We start from the raw sequence: 14,231 nt of genomic DNA on the forward strand, positions 1-14,231 counted from the left end.
AAGGGGGGGGAAAAAAGAACATAATGGAACATCCACAACAGTTCAGTGGAGCTCAAAATTACAGCTGAGGAATGATCAGTTAAATCTCAAAAAATTGCAGGAGGGAAATAGAGTGAAAAATTAGTTTTTGAATATTAGCACGCAATGGTCCAGCCATCATTATAAATAAGATCATCATCTGATGTCATTTAGGTTTTACATATGGATTTCTGGTCTCACAATGCGTCATGAAGATCTGCTCGCAGGCAGGCAAAATCCAAGCAGTTCTTTTTGAAACAGTCTGGTATTGTTTGAACAAAGGTTTCTTCAAGGAGCATAGGTGTGTACGTTGCTGCCACCTACATTAGCCAAAGACCTTTATACAGAGCAGTTGCTCGTTGACCAGCCAACGTGGCTGAGTGCTCTCCGTGAGGGTTTGTGAAAGCTTGGTGCAATTTCTCAGGGTTGTTGGAATACAAAGCACTAAACATCAAGCTGGAATCAACTTTGGCTTTCACCATTTGTCAGTGATCAGGTACAAATCTCTAAGCCAAGGGGAAAACGTTCAGGACTGTCAAGTCAGCAGAGGTTGGATGTGAAGAACGTGTCTATTTCCTGACAGAATAAGCAAGAACTGCTAATTAAGGCTGAATTCTCTTTGTAGGAGTTGAGGAAAACTTTCTGGATTTTCCTTGCATTTTCCCCCAAGGAGAACTGATCTCTACACTGGAGTATGCTGCTTTTCAGGCATCCAGATGAATCTCACTCAAGTCTAAGGATGGAGTTGCTCTTACTGATACACCATTCTTTTCTTATGTTGCATTGATTCATACAAATTTTGTCTCTACTTTTCCAGACCGTTTCATTGCTATATGAAATATTTTTTTGCTGGAGGGTTAGATGTCTGTAAGTCCATGACTCATGTCTATCTGAGCAACTACAGACTTGTGAACTAAGGGAATGGGTAAGGTTGGAAGGGACACTAGGAGCTCATCTTGTCAAATCCAACATTTATATTGTTGGTAAAATGTTTCTTCACGTATACTTGGCAATGCACTTCTCCCCCCCAGATCTCCTTCCAGTTTGTCTGCATCTTTCTCGGCTGTGTCAGTTCTTCAGGAATGGTAGATTTGGGATCAACGGTGTGTATTGAATGCATTTAATTAGCTCCATTGTCTGCGATGACATCTTTATTATATAGTGTAAAATCTAAGTAACGCTATTTGCTGCCACATGACTTTGTCTAATTAGGTATCAGTTCTTTATCTCAGTTTGTTTCTTGCTTACTTGTATAACATCATCTTTGTGTCAAAAAGCTGTTTTAATGAGACCTCCTCCCTCTGGCCACAGCATTCCCAATGTCCTAGCCATTTTTTTTTCCTCCTAATTTGCTATGTTGATTACTAATGTATCTCTTTTGGTATTTTACTGTTGGTAAGATTGTGAGGGGTTTTACCTAAAAGCTGAAGTTCTGATGTGTCCTTTGAGACTTGCCCTTATTTGTACCACTCTGCTCTTCTACTTAGGCTGGCTGCTATGATACAACAGATCTTTTTGCTCTGATGCTGGTGGTAGGATGTCTGTTTTGTTTGGTTGGAAAACACATATGTGCTCTGTGACTTACTCTGTGGACTGTGTTTTTCTTCCTGAAAATTCAGTGGATCAGGAGAGTTTCTCAGAAGAGAAGGGCTGGTCAGGGAAATATGAGGAGATGGCCATGATCGCGTGAGTTTGCCTTAGGGGGAAAAGGGTGTTTTTTATTTCTGTCCAGTTAAATTGCATTATTCTTGGTAGTTTATAATTTTTTAATGATCGTTGAATTTTGTCTGACTGCAGAAGGGACCTGGATGTAATTTGGACTGCATTTACTTTGTAACTATGTAATATCAGGATTGTATAGACATAAATAGATATGTCAACTCCCAAGTGTCTTGTTTTTGAATATGTTTTACCTTCTGAGCATCCTTACCTTGTTGGCTTTTTGTTTGTTTCCAAAAGACCATCTTACATATATCAACATGTTGACAACCCTGCATGTGCTATATATGTTGAACGCTTTCAACTTTGTACAACCTGTCTTAGGTATTGTTCTATCTGATTATTTGCTACTCCTTCCAGTTTAGGAATTTAGGAATTTTTCTGTCATCTGCTCAAGGTAGGTAGTGAAGCCACTGATCACTTACTTAGAGCCAGATTACTCACAGCTGTTACCTTAATGAACTTTGTTACACCAAAACATCAAAAAGGTCTTTTACTAAAGTATTTTGAAACTACTGGGTGATTTCAGACACATCTAGAAGTAGTCCATATAATAAACAACTGTTAATTTCAAACCAAAATATTAGAGATATAGAAGTGTTATCTCATGGAATTAGGAATTCCTTTTAAAATCAAATCTGTTTTCTCTCAGATGATTACAACAAAAATGGTTAACTTTTCAGTGAGGCTTCAGTTGGGAGATTCAGAGCTTTAAAGATGTGTTTTAAATGAAGCACATATCTGGAAGCCTGCTTTAGGAAACTGCATGGTGCAAGTCATTGTCATAGCAAACGCTGTAACCTATACATCCCTTTGCTCTTTATCTCTTTATTTTTATTTTTTTCTTACCCTTAAGGAAAACGGTCACAGGAAAGATTTCTGCTTATTAAACAACAGAGGCGTTATTAGTTTACTGCAGCTGTTTTCAGGTCCCAGTAATGGAACTCTGACTGCTGGCCTGGAAAGTCTTTTCTATCTAAGAAGCCTGAATTCAGTCAAGGGTGCAAACAAGTAATGGGGAAAATTAGGGAAATGATTCTGTCTTGAAGGAGTGTGGGAAAGTTTTCTGTATTTAGCCTAGAAGTACGGGGCAAGAAAATCTACAGGGTCTTCTCCAGTCCTGCATACTGGTGACGTTAGGACCACATCAGTTCTGCTTAGGTGATGTTTATTTCTCCAGTAGTGTTAAAGTATCTAATCCATCAGAGTTCAGCATTGTGTGTCGGCAGCCTTCTGATGACCTAAAGTGTAATACTGCGTCTGCATTGCATTCATTAGAATAACTCACTTAAAGACAACAGGTTAATCCAAGGCTTACCATCGCCTTTGTTCGTGCCTTGACGTACATCAAATATTGTTCTATGGTCAAAGCCTATCCATTTTGAGATTGCTCCAATTGGTCCTGGAAAACACCAGTATTTAACAAGAGTATCCAATTGATCAAGGAGGGAAGGCATCACAAAAATGTCTCCAACTGCTCATGCTTGCTAGTCCTCATCTTTCTGAAGTTGTGCTCTGCAGCTCCAACAAGTCAGACATCTTTCCCTTAAAATCTAAGGGAATACCTGAAGTAATGTCTCCTGATTAAGTAGAGGATGCCTCTGCCTATGGCTCCATGTTTTTATTTTTTTATTAGCATATCAATTCTGACTTAACAACAGGTAATATATCCAATATTCATTCTCTACAGACTCTTAGAGGCTTGGTGCTATTCATAGACCAGAAGTCTCTTTCTTCAAGATTGTCTTAAATAACTCGCATAGACTATAGAATTTTAAGGGTTTTGTAAGGATGCAGGAATGAATAAATGCTACTTTGGTTGCTAGAAGGAAATCCCTTTCTGTATGTGAGATGTTACACGTTTAACGTTGCCATTGCAAAGTAGGGAATTAGACTATCTGTGTTAAACTGATGGTTAAAAGAATATGTTTTGGAAGGTAAAAAAAACAAACAAACAAACAAAAAAACATTCTTAAATCCAGCTGAAATAAATTTTGTTTAGTTGTTACTTGATCTTTTATTCTTTAGCTGTTTTTTGAGGTCCTAGCTGAAATCAGGGTCTTACTTTAATAAATAACTGAATTTACATGTAACAAGAGATGGGATGTGCACAGTAGAATTTGCAATGGGCTTTAGAGAAAATTTACAAAAGGTCAGAGAAAGGAACCTTTATCTCAGTTGAATGAATAGAAAACCAAAACACAGTGAACAGAAGTGATTTCCATATAATTGCTCAGCGAGCTTCTGCGGGAACAAGAGCAACATCTACATCTATGAGACCTGATGACTTGCCTGGAAACTAAGTCAATTCTCATTTAGATTATTATTATTATTTTTTAAATGAGATTGTGTATTGAAGTTCTTAATGATTCTTACTTGAAAGAAGCTTTAGAAATAGTAATTTCTGTAACTGAGTAACTTCAAAAGCACCTCAGCATGGCTCAGAAAAAAAATCTCAAGTGATAGTTCTGCTGTAAGATGTAAATAATAGAGGTAAATGGGGACTAACTGCTGGCTTAGAGAGGGAAAAGCCCTCCAAAGTGTGATACGGATGGTATTTCAGAGTTGCTGAATGTTGTCCTGTGGAACTGGGAAGTGGGTGTCTTGATGCAAGGATTTCCAATTGCAGTAAATTTCTGGTTTTATAGCTTCCCAATAAAATAGACTTTTTTGTATTTCCAATTATTTCTTCAAGGTTTCTGATAGCTAATGCCAGATGTTGTGTTAGCCTGACTGACTGCTGAAGATGTGCTCATCTGTTTTGATCGTGTCCTATGCAAATTAATTATGGTCATTGTTTCTCATATTCTCTACATAATAAAATTGCAGAATCACTTCATGATATGCTTTTGCCTTATTAATTGTGTAGTATGAAACTTAATAGTGGACAATACTAACAATGTTAAAGAATAATTTTCAGTTAAGTATGGTCTTACAGCTTTCCAGGGTTAATGGTTTTCTCTTAGAATCATCATTGTTCTCTCTAACTCTGTGAGTATGTAGAGTTCCTTAACATAATGATGCACACACACACAAACACACAGTACTTGTTTTTCTGCGTAGCGCGATAAGCGTCGCAAAGAAGCGGTGAGATTTTTATGGTAAAGCAACCTGGATGTCAGTCACTCCTGACCCTGGATTTTCCAGACACAATGAAGTCCAAAGAGGTGACACATACTTGTGGAGGAGAAATTGGCTTTGAGTTTCTCTTTTGTTAGCAAAGACAATTTTAGTAGCAAGAAATGAGGTGAATGTAAAGTGTGCCTGCCAGTTGTCTGACATTTCAGAGCTCCAGAACGAATGCCCTCTTGAGTGGGGGAAAAAAAAACAACTGTGTGCTAAAATACCTGGTGTTCACAGTCCATACATCTTCTCAGAGAGAAGAGCTCAAGAAACCCATTGTTGCTGTAAACAATTTATTCTTCAGTGATTTTCTGTAACAATGCTTTCCTGGGTCTAGCTGGTGTTATTTGAAACTACTCATGAAAAATGTAAGAGATGTCAAGCAGCTGAGCAGCATTTAGGGAAATAGTTAGATAAAAACCTACAAAATCATGATTGAAATACTATTTGATGAATGCAGGGAAGCCTCCTTACTCTGCTGAGCTAATGAATAATGTTTGAGCAGGACGGACTTTATCACTGCCATTTGGACAGTGCCCTCAAATACAGACTGAAAACACCCAGCACCTCTGAAATGCTAAGGTTTCATTGGTGATGCAGGTGGTGTTTATGAGGACCTATGTTTCGTTGGTTTACTTTGAAGTCCTTCTTTATGTGGATGGGACAGGTTGGATACTAGGTAAGTACGTTCTTTGCAGGAGTGATCAGTCACTGGAATGGGCTGCCCAGGGAGGTGGTGGAGTCAGCATCCCTGGAGGTGTTCAAGAAACATTTAGATGCGTCACTGAGGAACATGGTTTTTTGGGAAGTGGTGGCAGTAGGTGGATGGTTGGACTACATGTTCTTGGATGTCTTTTCCAGTCTTGGTGATTGTATGGTTCTGTGTGCAGTGCGCTGTTTACTGAGAAGCTCTGTTTACTGGGTTAACTCAGTGCAGACTTAATGTTTTTCCCATAGGTCATCCAGGACATTCAGCACATCATTTTGCTGGTTTGTGTAGAAAGTACTCTTGATCTCTACACTTAAAGATAGATTTATTATTTTTTTCTTGTGAACGTAATACAGAATTGTAATGACCATAATCTGTCTATTTACAGTCACAGGAAGAAAATAGGTTTTTTCATGCACATGCTATTTTACTTTTTCTGTATCTTAATTTTGTCCCGTAGCAATCGATGTACAATCAATGAATATACAGATAATATAGTATATCCAGGAGTTTGGCTGATGTAAATTATACTAGACTAGGAAAGAAGGACACTCACCCTATCCTGGGCTCGCATGGTAAACTTTGGTGGAATGGATCTCCAGAAGAGATCCTTCCCCACTGGCAGTCAGCTCTTAAATGGGTCTAGGAGAGGTGCAGCCAGGCTCCACTCTTTTCTGCAGCACAGCTTCACCTGTGCTTCTGTGGCTGACTCATTGCTCATCTCTGGTGATCAATCAGAGGTTCAGGCTGTGATTCAGCAGCCCCATACAAATAGACGTAAGGTTTGTTTTCCTGCTAATCTGTTGGTTGAATGAAAGCTCCTCCTAAGAACACTGCTAAATGCTAGGTGCTTCAGAAGTGTTTTGTATCATTTAAATATGCACCTTAGATAAAATGGAAGGATACCACCCTGTTTAAATAGAGACATTAAAAAATTTGTCTTTATTTCTCTGTATTGTACGTTAGGTATATTTTTTCATTTTTTCCTGTGGAAAGTGTATTCTGTTATCCCATGTTAACGGCAAGAAATTAACGGTGTGAATAGAAAGCATAGAGAATAAAATGGACCCAGAACGCCTAGGATCTGTTCCTAAGTCTGTTGTTGAATAATTATTCTGGCTGATGCCTACAAACAAATATACCTGTGTTTTCACCTTGTGTATTCTTCCTTCTTTCCCTTTTTCTTATCGCTTTCTCTCATTTCGCTGCCCAAACTTGTTTGCTCACAGGTACATTTGTTTGGAGCTTTCAAGAAGGAGAGTCCCAGGGAGCAAAGCTTACTTAATGTAAGTTGCATATCAAAACAGATTCAGGGCATACACGTGTGCCCTGAAAGGTATCATGCACTTTAAAACTGAGTTTTGTGTTTTCATTAATATTACTGTCTAGAGAGATAGCATGTATATGGATGACATGACAGCGCAAGTTTCTTGGGAGTGGTGAGGAATCATACATGGCATTTTGTTTCTGGGTAGCTGGTGATGTAGTGGACAGGCTGCTGGCTCAGGCGTTCGTCTTCTCAGCTGTATCTGTAAATGAAGTGTCATGTTGAACAAGTCCTCCTTTATTGGTATTTCATCTCAGCTTTTCCTGATTAAAATTTATGCCTGTGCATGTATGTATAAAAACGGGGATAAAAAGATCCACGTATTACGGATGACCGGGGATTACTTTCACACATAGAGTACCCAATTTTAGAGCGCAGATGGGAGAAAAACCCACAAAGGAAGTCAGAGCACCTGTTCTTAGCAAACATGACAGCCTGCCAACATTTCAGCCTGAGATGTGCTTAAGACTGTGACAAAGATAACCAGAAATTACTGTGCACTGGGATAGCAAATTAAAATGCAGAAGTCAGCGAGGCCACAGGATATTGGATTTAAGACCATGACGAGGTTGTCAGCGCTGATGACATTACGTGGCTGGGAAAATATATTGGTGTGCTTGATGCGTACACTGAGAGCATCTGATATTCAGATGCTGAAACCTGGCAAAGTCTGAGTCAAATCCTTGGAAAAAAATGCCACGTTAAGCAACTGAGCATCCGTGAGTTAGTTAACGACAGGGATCTGAAGCAAGTTTGAATGTATGTAATGTGAAAGATACAGAAGAAATATTCTGGAATAATTTCCTGTTTCAGACATAAGAAATTATCTGAAATGGTACCTAAATGTGGAGTTTGCTACAGTTAAATACTCACTGAGATAGCAACTGATAAATTTAAACTGCTTTTGCCTTTTCATGTGAAATGTGCATTTGACGAGTTACTTTGCATTAATCTGCCTTGTTGAACTTTGACTGTGTTTGTGATGTGCGACACTATCTCTGTCAAGGACAAAGCTGGCCCCAGTCGGTGTTTCCAGAGTTCAGAGTGGATGCAAGGAGACAGCTTTCAATGGAGCATGTGCATTTCATAACAAAAAAATTCTATAGGTAATGGTCAAACTTCCAGGAAAAAAAAATGATAGAGAGCCATGAAAAGCAAAAACACCAACTGAAGCTCAGGAAGTTCCTTAGCTGCAGGCTGGTGTAAGCTGCAGGGTTTACCTGGCGATGTGACCGTATCCTTACCTTGTTCCTGTGCTCCCTCCTGGCACATCCAATCGTTGCTGCTCTTGGAGGTAGGACAGTAATTGTTAATTATAAACTGAACATCCAGGAAAGTGAACTGGCTTGGAGAACCCTGTGATCTGCTTTCTGACTCTGAGTTTACCTTGCCGTGTTCCTCCTAGTGTTGCCACTGAGGTTTTAAGAAAGAAAGGATAACATCCATAAGTTAGAGCTGCGAGTTTTCTGAGCGATGCACATTTGTTTCGTTGCTGCTAAGAAGATAGAAGTTGTGTTATTTCTCAGAGCACAACTTAAATACCTAAGTTCTTAACTCATGTGTTTTGGCGTGGCATTTAAGTCAGTATGAATTGCATTCGTTCGCATCCACCTCCCAATTTGCTAATCAAGCAGAACATCTTGTATTTTTTGATCTTTGGAACAGGTGTGAGTTTTCTTTTGTTTGTTTTACTAGGCCAGATGATTTTGTGAGTGTTTTATGGATAACAGTATGAGATGTGATGGACACATTAAAGCATTTTGTCCTTTGCCTTGTCGAACTTAATCTTTTGACTCAAAAAGGGCAATATTTCTGACAAAACATAATCTCCTATCATTTCTGGCCACACATCCAACCTATAATGTTATCTGACAGTAAATGCAGAGCTTCATCAAATCACTCATCTTCCCATGTTTCAGCAATAATTCTGAGGGAATCTGAATAAATTACTTCTTGAATGGTACAGCTGCTCTCCAGCAGCAGAACTAATGAATTGTCATGACTGGGAAAAAGGGAGAGGTGCCTTGCATCCCTAATCTGAGACAGTTGACAGGATGATGCCTGATCAGCTTTAGTCACCATCCCTAATTACACGCGGAGAAATTAGAGCCACTTTCAAGTTAACGGCTGGTAAACACCTTGTGACAATTAAAGTGCCTCCATTTAAGAAGGGAATGGGAAGAATGCCTTGTGCTGCTCCACTGACCCTGCTGTGGTTGGTGCCCAACCCAAATTAGTCTAAACGGCCCTAGACCCTAGGGGGCTAGCGGGTCTTTTTGAAACTCCTTGTAGTAGCTTTTCATTACCCATAGCCTTCTGGTTCCATAGTCATTCTGGGCACAAAAATGATCGACATTCCCATTAAGCTTTTGTTTGTACAGACATATTAACACTTTGAAGGCAAGTCCGCTCTGTCATGAGGAAGAATCCATTATTCTCCTTCATAAAATCTTCTGAGTAGGCAGTGCCGTTACGATAATGGCAGTGGTGCATTGGTTATGCCAACAATAAAAATCATCTGCACTGTGTTTATATCTGTAGATACTAAATCTAGTACACCAGTTGTACCTTCAGAATGAATCTGAGTGAACTGTGAATACTAACTAAAGCTGCAGAGCTTTAAATCAATCCTAGTGCTCCGTAAAAGCCAGGAGTACCTTGTCAGGTTTGGAAATGTTAATGAAGTAGCTGGCAGACCTGACTCGAATTAGAATTTGAAAATCAAATTTCACTGTGCTCATCATTTTTTCTTCTTTTCCTTCCTTCTGGTACGGCAGAGCAAGTACAGAATGCAGATCTCTGATATGCAGACTAAGGTGGAAGCAGTAAGTGAGGAAGGTAAGTAAAGATACTAAAAATTGAATGAATTCAGGTGGAGTTTAAATATGAAATACTGTGCGCTATTCTGTGCTGCTTTAATGCTGCTCAATATTTATGACCTCTGGAATTTTCCTTTCAGGCCTATTGCAGTATTCATCCCCTCTGCTGTGTAACAGGCGAAATCTAAAATCAGTATATTTCTTCATATTCTGATGATGTCCTGATGAGGCCAGTATTTTGTCAAGGAACGAAAATTAAAGCATTTAAGAAGAAAAAAGATGATTTTAAAGCTAAGGAAAATCATGGAGTTTATTTATATCCAGTAAACTTGAGTAACTCAATTTGTTTAACTTTTCAAAAAGACAACCTAGAAGGGATTTGATTGCTATTATGTGAATAGTTCATCCCTGACAAAAAGGAGTTGACAGAGAGGCCTCTGATTTTTCAGAGAAAGACATAATATACTTTGATTTATGGCGAAATTCTAATGAGATACTAGTCTCAAATATTTAATCTTCTGAAAATAAAGGGGAGTCCAAATGCAAATTTTCTATGTCCTGTCATCTTATGCCTAAATTCTGGAAGTTATTCCTTATGAGAAGATGAAAGAGAAATAGGGAAACTAAGTGCAATAGAGGTTTAGCTCACTTGTTTGTATCACCCTTTGATATGCTTATTGGTCTGGAAGGTATTTACAATGTGAAAATGATCAGTGAAAGTTAAGATGCTGTCCTGTTTTTTATTAACTGTAATTAAATACTGAGTTCAATATGATTTTAAAAAAACAAAACAAAACACAGAGGGTGTTGCAACTGAATTTCTGGTTTCTTCCTCCTCATTACATTCACTTTTTGTGACTTGACATTTGTATTTGAATGCACAAAAGATCTTTGTTATCAGACAACTATCTAAACCTCATTGGAGAGGCTTTCCCCAGTTAGACTTATGCACAAAGAGTTGGTCTGTGCAGAAGTCTGCATAGGAATACAGGTAGAGATGAAAGCAAAATAAACAACTTAATTTAGAAAATAGGAAAATGTAGAGATGAAGTTTGGTTATGCATTCCAATTTCAGAAAGTCACGGATATGCCTATCACTGGGTTGATACCTGCTTACGTATATGGAAACTTTTTACAGGAAAGCCCTATTTATGCATTCAGCTTGAGGGGGGGAAATTAAATCTGATTGAAGTTTGTAAAATTTAATTTAAGTGAAATCGCACCTGCTAGTGGAGGAGAAAAATATTGAGTTCAGAACTACGCATTACTTATTTTCCTCAGGAGGCGCTCATTCATGCTCCCAAAGCTCCAAACTGAAGGAAAACATGAGTTGGGAACCAGTCTTAACTATTAGACTGCCTCTTTTGGAACAATTATGGACTCTTTGTTCTTATTTTCCTCTGATGTTACATGACATGTGACTCCTATTTGACTATCACGAAAGACTCTTGAAAGATGAAATTCAGTTCCGTCGGAACATCTTTCAAAATCACAAATATGAGGAATTCATAGGCTTCTATCTCCATAATTGTTTCATTAGATAGAGTTGGGCCAAAGTAGTAGTAGTCACATTTATTTAAATCTTGTGACAGGTTCATGTAAGAAAAGTTACCAACAGCACGATGATAAATATATGTGAAACCATTACATTTTGATTTCACTTTAAATTACCATTGGTTATTTTTTACACTGTACCTTCTTACTATCATAGCATTAATCTTCACCAAGACTAACAGTTTTCCTGAATGCCTTTCTAGGGGTACCTTTACATTCTCAAAATAATATAGTATTGATTAAAAAAGATTATTCAGAAATGTACTAGCCACTTTGATTTTGTGTGTTATGTGGCTTGATAAGTAGTTTTGTTAGTTCCAACAATCCTTCCAGTACAGAGGCAAAGATTTAACTCAAGTTTTTCATCCAAGCACAATTACACATGGCAGTTCTTTTACGTATTTTATCCACTAATAATACAGACAAATTTAAGCAATAGCACTATACCAATAAGCCTTCAGTTTTTAAAGGTGTTTTTTCTTAATTTAGAAATATTTACACTCAGTGTTTGGATTATTTTATTCCATGATTCCCTAGTAAATGTTAGTATGTCTATCAGAAAAATGTTGTTTGTGTTGGATTAAGAATTGTTCTTGTAGGTAATATCGGAAAACTGCTTTCAAGGGGAAAATTGCTACTTGAATATATTTCTCATGAAGTACTCACATAATCATCATTCTGCTGTCACAATAAGCCGTAAAGTTATTTGATTTTTAAAAAGCTTAAGCCTGGTAAGGAAACAATATTTTCTTGTTGGCATGTCTAAAACTATTTCTTTTTTTTGCTGTACTTTATATGAACTTAAGAGCCTCTTGTAAAAATAAAAATAAAAAAAAAATGATACAGATCAACATACGTTGACTTTTGTTTTCTGCCAGTGGTAGTAGTTGGATGGAATGCTTATCTCTACATATTCACAAATATTCCGCTGGGAGCATTACAGCATTCACCATGCAAGTAGAGAGGTCAGAAATGCCAGTGAGTTGAAATGTTGATGTGGAGAAAAAAAACATTATCTTTTCAAAATTAATGACTGGCATTTTTCATACGTCAAGCTTTATGTAATAAAATGGATGTAAAGGAGTTATCTTTTCTTGTAATATGCCTTGGTTGTCAAAAAACAAAGTAGTTGCATAAAATCATAACTTCTGTTAAGAAATAAGAGGTAGTGTTCTTGACCAACTCTTTGCAGACCTCATGGCAACTGGAAATCGAAGTGCAGCCTTGTAGAGTAGCTTGCTTTCATGTTTTCTCCATGGTGCTTAATGGTATCTACAATGACTAAATGCAACATGTTCCAAAGGGTGCAGTAAATTGAGGCCTTAATTAACCAGCTTTGGTTTTGGGTCTGAATTAATTAAAACCTTGACAGGTACAAAACTCTTAATAGCTTTCCATTAGAAGCAGCTACACAACATTACTACACTTCGACGACATAAAAGCAAAACAGAGGAACACCTGTTAGTGCCCAAGGATCCATTTAAATTTATTCAGGAATGTCCTGCACAGATGTGGGGCTGTTATTTTTATTATTTTTTCTTTTTAGAAAATCTCGTAACGTGATTCGTGACCACTCTAGTCTTAGTGTCTGCCATCACGTCTAAATTGACTGCAAACAACTCTTTTGTTGTTTGTTGAGCTGCTTTCCACTGCTGTAACTTCTTGAAGTAGTTTCCTGCATTGTGAAAGAGAAGGGGCTGCTGAGTAGCGAGCCAAAGTGACGGACCACCAGCTTCAGAGGAGGACACGTGGAAGAGGCAAGGACTTCACGTATAGCCTGGCAACTTGTTAGGCTGGTGACTGGTGAAATGCAGTGTTCATCTTGCTGTAACCTGTGGTATGTTCTTTTTCTCAGAAAAAAAAGAAGGAGGAAAAAAGCAGAAGATCGTTTTAAGAGAGAAGCAGCAGCTATGGTAAGCTAGCTTGAATTTCTACAGATGCTTTCAAATCGTAGATTTTCTTAAATCTTTCTTAGAAACGTACTGTATAGTTTGTATAATGCTTAAAATGTCAGATATCACTTTGCCACAGATTTCACATGACAAGTTTGTTTTACACTGATGGATTTCAGACTTTTCTGAAGAGATAACTTATACCTTAATTATATTTAATGTTTGATTTTTACACGGAGTTCATTTTATGCAATAATCGTTCATAGCTTTCAACAGTCCAGACTGGAAGGGACCATTAGAAAATTTACCAGTAAGATAGCAGTGTCACAGAAGAATAGGAATTGCTTTGCACAACAAGAAGAAAAACCCAAAAAATGTCAGATGTCTTCAAAATGCAGGAAGTCAGCTGCATGTGGAAGCTTATTTCCTATCAGACGCTTTTCTTACATTCAGTTCTAGACTTTTGCTTTAAAGGTGCTTTTCACTTCTATTCCTCTACTTGAAATATATTCACCCAAATATCTGAACTGCCATTTCCCAAGGAAGATCAGAGCTTATGGCAGTGCTACTGCAATAAAGTTAATCTTTGACGTTAGGGGCATCAGGAGCAATACCATGGTGTAGAAATAATGAGCTATGAGGGCAGCCGTGTTTTTTCAGGCACTGGTGCCGAGTGAGGAATCCTAGTGCAGAATGAGGGCGTGCTGCCTTCTGGTGAATATATCTACCAGATTTTAGGCTCACCTGCAGTGATGCTGGCTGCAAAGGCATTTGGCATTAATTGACCACATATGGTGCGTGAAAGATGTCAAGTTGTGTGGTGAAAGGTGATAGATAAATGTAGAGTGAACAAACAAAAGCATTTTACCAGAGTATATGAGGCAACTGAAATAACTCGTGGTAATGCTGTATGTTAAGGCAAGGAAGCCTCCTAGATGAAGTAATAGCCTGTAGCAGTGCCTGTAGAATCATAGAATCTTTTGAATTGGCAGGGATGCTCAGAGGCCGTCTAGTCTAGCTCCCCTGCAATGAACGGCAAAGTGCACGGCTGTATCAGGGCGGTCAGAGCC

At 38.2% G+C, this 14,231-nt stretch overlaps 2 long non-coding RNA genes across 6 annotated transcripts in view; one reads left to right on the forward strand and one right to left on the reverse strand.

Annotated features, from left to right (window-relative positions):
* The window catches only part of LOC104911624, a 36,954-nt gene extending 23,927 nt beyond the window's left edge, over nt 1-13,027 (forward strand). For 2 of the 3 annotated variants that reach the window (XR_004160266.1, XR_004160267.1), the window contains exons 2-3: nt 9,674-9,734; nt 9,856-13,027. This is a non-coding gene — a long non-coding RNA (uncharacterized LOC104911624). Of the gene's footprint in view, nt 1-6,326; nt 6,856-9,673; nt 9,735-9,855 lie in introns of those variants that run through there. The other variant, XR_004160268.1, reaches the window with a different exon arrangement.
* The window catches only part of LOC104911625, a 140,508-nt gene continuing 139,303 nt past the window's right edge, over nt 13,027-14,231 (reverse strand). For 2 of the 3 annotated variants that reach the window (XR_004160265.1, XR_004160263.1), the window contains exon 9: nt 13,027-13,113. This is a non-coding gene — a long non-coding RNA (uncharacterized LOC104911625). Of the gene's footprint in view, nt 13,120-14,231 lie in introns of all 3 variants that reach the window. The other variant, XR_004160264.1, reaches the window with a different exon arrangement.

Source organism: Meleagris gallopavo, chromosome 7 (assembly GCF_000146605.3).
Source record: "Meleagris gallopavo isolate NT-WF06-2002-E0010 breed Aviagen turkey brand Nicholas breeding stock chromosome 7, Turkey_5.1, whole genome shotgun sequence".
NCBI classification, from domain to species: Eukaryota; Metazoa; Chordata; class Aves; order Galliformes; family Phasianidae; genus Meleagris; species Meleagris gallopavo.